Here is a 5974-nt window from a genome sequence, read left to right as displayed (position 1 = left end):
CCGACCTCGGGTACGGGTAAGGGGTGTTATAGCCATTACAGCAAAGCTTTAGAAAAATATAAAAGTTGGGATTTTTATGCAAGAAAATTTTAAGGGCATGTAAAAAGAAGCATTTAACAAGAAAATCAGAAGCAATAAACATAAAAGGAAAAATTTTAATAAATAAAAAGTAAAAGAAACTGAAATACATTAAATTAAATATAAAAATATCTTACAACCAAGGTACAGGGACTAAACGTGCAAATAAACCTAAGATATAGTGATAACTAACTTAACTAACACTAAGAACAATTAAAACAAGAAGAAAAGTTGCTTGGAAATGTAAAATCTACAGCTAAGAAAATGAAAATAAGAAACCTTAGAAAAAAGAAGAAGAAAACCTAAGAGAAAACCTAAGGAAAACTAAGCCTAAACTAAGGTAATGTGGCCTCCGTTTTTTCTCTCAGCCAAATTTTGGTTGATATAGCAACCATTCTGACCCAATTTGTATGCCCAAAATACCCTTGAATAAGCCTTCATTGATCGGTTCTTTAAGTGGACAAAGTCTACCCTTTTTGTCCAACTTTATCCGCTTACGATATCGGTATCACGATACCAAGAAAGAGGATATCATGATACCTTAGACAGTTTCAAACTTGGGGGTCTTCTTGAAGGGTGGATATCGCGATACTACTCAAAGGTGGTCTTTAATCTCGAGTCTGTTAAAGGTATTGCGATTTGAAGGTTTGGATATTGCAATACCCTATCCTTTGGTGTCATTCTCACCCTGGTTCAGCTTCCAACACGTCCCTACATCACTCAACCATACGTTAGGGCTCCCCTAATGGCATTATTGGCCAATTTGGGTCTTAAAATGTGAAAAAAATAAGGCATTTATACTTATTAACTTAAAATCTAAAAATCACGAAAAGCTACGAAAAATACATTACTTTGCTTGAGAATAAGCTCCTTAAGTATACTGGGAAAACTTAAATTGTCATATCAAATTTCGACAGATCACATGCCAACTATACTCGACTTTGCTCGAGACCGTTAATAAGGTAACCAACGTTTCAACTATATTTATATGATTCACATATCAAAGTTCAATACATAGCCAACTCATTTGAGCATAGCCAACTCATTTCATGCTCAACTCAATTCAAACCATGACACATCATCACTATGTTTCAATTTCATATACGACCTATATGGCAACCTTACATATCAAATACATATCAGATTTCATTCTTTTTTTATCTTCTGCATGTCATTTACATATGAGTTCATATCTTCAATTTTACATATTCATACCAAATCATCACATTCATATCGTCATTTATACCATCATCACATCTTTCATCAATTAACGATTTCAATTAAATATCAAGTCATAGGTTACCTTTCATGAGACAAAGCACCATTACCTTACTGAATTTAATATTTAGTTAAACTATGAATTTAAAAAAGTCATGAAAGCACAAACCATATTAGCTACTCATCTATGACTCTTGCCTTTTCTTTCTCTTGAGACGGCCCGATATTATCTAAAATAATATAAAATATTATATTAATAAAATTAAAATTAAAATAAATAAATAATCTCTTGAAAATAAATATTTATTTTTATCAAACAATATTATTATATTCTGGAATTATATTTACTAATTTACCAAATAATTTTTTGATATAAATTCATTTAGTAGAAAAATTTTAATACTTAAATTTTCCCTTTAATCATGCCTAAATTAGGATAGTAGAGATTGAGTGTTGGGTATAATAAATTTTAATTTGGAGCAGTTGAGTAGTACAAATTACATTTTGAATAAAAAATAATATTTTTATTTAAATTTAATGAAAAATAAATATAAAGACGTACATCATTCAAGTCGTCCCAAAAAGAAAAAAGAAAAAAGAAAAAGAGGTCCAAATGAGCGCGTATCTGGCTTTACGGGAATAATTATTCAAAAGAAATAGAATAATTAACAAACTTGTCATTTCCTAAAGTTGTTTAAATTTAATCATCCCTAAATAATGGAGCTTCTTGCAAATCGTGTCAACCCCGAATCCAATTTAATGCACACCTCTACTTGGATAACAACTTAAAAAAGAACAACTGTCAAAATTCACAATTTATAACTCCACTAAAATTGAAATAACTCACCAAAAACCATTTCTTACTTGTATGTTTCACGTGAACATTGTTTTGTCTAACAATCAGACCCAGCTCTGAAAGTACTGCAAATGTGCCCATCAACACTTACGGAAAAATGCCATGAATCTAAAATCCCAATTGGCGGTTTATTAGAATCCATCTACCTACTTGCAATATGGACTGTGGATAAACCCCTTTAAGGTAAAAGCTGGTATTATCATTGACATAAAAGAAAAGAAAGAAATCAAAAGGAAGAGCAGGCTTTTCTCGAACCCAAAAACATGGGAGATTTGATTGGATAACTACTGCTCGTTGCTAGCGGACATGATAAATGGCCAGAGTTGGAGTTTAAAGCACCCACTACAAAATGTTGTCTGCAAGTATTATGGCATCTCAAATATATATGCCCATTTCTCATGAAAATTTACTATGGGAAGAAGATATAACCAGGTTGGTAGGCGATGAGAGATATGCAAACACATGCAGCAAGACAGAGATAGGTAGAAATCTTCAAACCATACCAACCAACCAACCAACCAACAGTGAAACTACAAAAGGATTTACTGCCGCTCTATCTGAATTGTTATGTGACTGATATTGTATTCTCTCCTGATGTAATCTATAACCTTGTTCAATACCATGTCAGCATTAGCTTCACGCTTAATTAAGACGTGGCAAGCTAATAACACCTTACCAACAGTTATGGCCCAAATGTGCAGTTCATGTATGGCAACAACCTCGTCCATCTCACATAAACCCTTCTCCAGCCTCGTGGCATCAATTTCTCGGGGCGTGCTCTCCATCAGAACTTCCAAAATGTTTCGCAGCATCCTGATGGTTGTTGCCAATACAATAATGGAGAATATGAGGGTGCATATCAGATCAATTATTTTCCACTCAGGTTTGTACCAAATTATTGCTCCACCAATCATCACTCCGATGCTCTGAATGGAATCCCCTAGTACGTGAAGATAAGCCCCTTGTATATTGATGTTTCTTTCCTTCTGAGATGCTCCACTTTCTGGGTTCTTTTCACAATCTGAGTATGTCTTAAGAAGAGGCACTTGGTGGTCAGCTTCAGCTTCGTGAGTATGATGGTGCTCATCATGTAGTTTACTATTCCCACCATGATGATGGTGATGGTGAGAAGTTATACTTAATCCATGACTATGTGGTTCAGTGTCATGGCTATGACTGTGACCATGGTGGTCAAGATCGTTCCCACCATGGCCATGGCCATGTTGATGCCCATGATCATGACCCAGCAAGATAGCCATAGCTATATTAACCACTAGACCAAATGCAGAAACCACGAACATGAGAAAGCCTTGAACTTCCCCTGTATCATGGATAAGTCTAGCTATGGCTTCATAAACAAGGATGCCAGCTAGAAGCCATATATCTGGATGGAAACAAGGGCACCAAGAATTTCAATCCTGAAGAATCCATATGTTTGACGAGGAGTTGCCTCCCACCCTGATGCCCAGAGAGAGAACAAGGAAATTGCAAATGCTGCAACATCTGACAAGAGATGAGCTGCATCAGTTAAGATTGCAAGACTGTTGGCTTTAATTCCTCCGGCTACTTCAACACTCATAAAGACAATGCACAGCACTACTGCTGTTAACAATTTCCGCATAGAGGCTGCACGTTCTTTTGCATCTTTAGAAATGGTTTGAGCATCAGAAAACCCACATGCTGCGCCTCCACAAATCGTACTTCCACCTAGGCTTGTCTCTGCAGCTGGCACATCTCCACGTATTTCAATTATCTGCCCTTGTTCAGAATTTTGCACTTCCATCTGAAAACTGTATAAACAACGAGTTGAGAAATTTATTTATTCACAAACTGTAGAACAAAAAAGCAAAATGAGGTCAAGTCAACAAAGTTATTAAGATTAGAAAGACTTGTATCAACAAAAAACAGCTTATTTTCAATATCTCTCATCAACCCCGGCATTTCTCTTGGCCTTCTCCTTTGCCTCTCTTTCTCATTATATGGTACCTTTACCTAATAAAAATTTTACCATGTTACCAACTTCTCAATCAAAATCTACCAATAAACCATAGATATCTTATCCTTTATTATGATTCTCAAGTGGTTTTAACGTATGAATTTCCAACACGCATCTCAAAACAATTTATCTAAAAAAGTGGAAAAATTTTGCAATCCAGAACGACTGACCATCCTCATCAGCACCAAGTCATAGTAAATATTAAAGTTGGTAGGGAAAATAGCAGAGAGACCATGATAGGAGAGTGGCATGTAGCAATGCAGAATAACTTTTTTCTTGGAGATTATTTTTAAGGACTGTGGCCTCCGTGCTTATTTTCCTTTAAAAGTATCCGATTCGATACACATTGCATTGATATTTCTCCTTTCACTTAAAAAGGACAGCAATATATATATATTTAGCCTTAAAACTCTTATACTAAAACAGGGGACACACAAAAGAAGAGGAATGAAAGGTTTTATTTATGTCCAAGATTCATGAAGACAAAAGAATCAAATACAAACTTAGCAGCAAACATCACAACTGAAGCCAATGTATCGGATCAGGAAAAGCGTCACACGTTTTAATATGTATATACATATATATTGATACATGTATACAAGATCGTAGCAGTTTTAAATCTAGAGTCAAACAAAAAAAAAGTAATTCCAAAGGTGATTATTCAGAATCATTTTCAACGAATAAACGGACTTAAAGGAACCAGTGGAGTAATAAAATAAAAGAAATAGAATTACCTTCTGTAGTGGCTCTTCGTTCTCGCTTTTGATTACTGCAGCCTTCTCCGAAGAATAGATCCCAATTTCTTTTGCATATTACAGAGGTACGATCATGATGAGAAAAAAAATAAGAAACCAGCAAAAAAATAAATTATACAATTAAATATTGGTGTTGCAAGAGAAACCCATTTTCTGGAGATTTAGAAAAACTTTTAAAAAGTATATATATTTTTCTTATTTCTCAGGATCTGGGAAAAGAGAAGGAAGAAAACCCAGATTCTAGACATATTGAATGGAATAAGAACAAACTTTGAAAAAGAATAAATAAGAAGGAACGGAAAAAGGCACCTTTAATTGGAGTAATGGTAGCTCCACCAGATTGAGAGGTTTGATGCAGTAAAAGAAAGAGCATATATTCATACAAATCGAAAGATTGAAGGTAGAGTTTGGAATGGGAGTGGGTAGGTATAAATCTTAAGTTAAGCTAAGCTTAAATTTAAGAACAGAAAAAATATAAAAATTTCCTTCATTTTCCACCCTAGGATTTCGACGGATGATTCAATCCTTTTCCATCCTTTTTCTCTCGGATGTCCTTCTTGGTAATATAAAGTGAAAAAAAAGATAATAACAAACTACCTCTTAGATATTGAATTATGAGTAAATTTCCATTCTCATCATTTAATTAAAAAATTATAATTTGATTATTAGATTATTTGAAATTTTTTATTTAAGTTACTATACTATTAAAGTTAATACTATATAGTTTTCTCTGTTCTCATTGTCTACGCTAATCAGTTTATTTTTTTTATGAAACAACTTTTGATGTCATAAGTCTACAAACTAAAATTCAAATAAATTTCTTTTCCGAACTTCGACATTGACCTTTAGATCGACTTAGACCTAAAATATGTTCTTTTACCTATTGATGGGTATCACTCTATCATACTGATCATTAAATCGTCGCTTGAAGTTTACAACTGAAACTTAAAAAAAAAAACTTAACAAAAAAGTGTTTTAAATAAAATTTTTAAATAGTTTATTGATTTAAATAAAAAATTTTAAATAGTTCAATAGCTTAAATTGAAAACTTTTAAATAGTTGAATGACCAA

General features: G+C 33.5%; 1 pseudogene across 1 annotated transcript; it reads right to left on the bottom strand.

The window, feature by feature from the left end:
* Nucleotides 1-2053: 2053 nt before the first annotated feature.
* LOC107947989 (metal tolerance protein 1-like) lies at nt 2054-5429 on the bottom strand (annotated as a pseudogene). Its single transcript, XR_005899518.1, has 3 exons — nt 5213-5429; nt 4883-4950; nt 2054-4144 (listed from the first exon to the last, which is right to left on the bottom strand). The product of XR_005899518.1 is annotated as a metal tolerance protein 1-like (transcript).
* Between the last annotated feature and the right edge of the window lie 545 nt (nt 5430-5974).

The sequence above is a fragment of the Gossypium hirsutum genome, chromosome A08 (assembly GCF_007990345.1).
Source record: "Gossypium hirsutum isolate 1008001.06 chromosome A08, Gossypium_hirsutum_v2.1, whole genome shotgun sequence".
NCBI lineage: Eukaryota > Viridiplantae > Streptophyta > Magnoliopsida > Malvales > Malvaceae > Gossypium > Gossypium hirsutum.
Note: the sequence above shows the minus strand (reverse complement) of the source record. Positions and strands in the feature narration are given on the sequence as shown.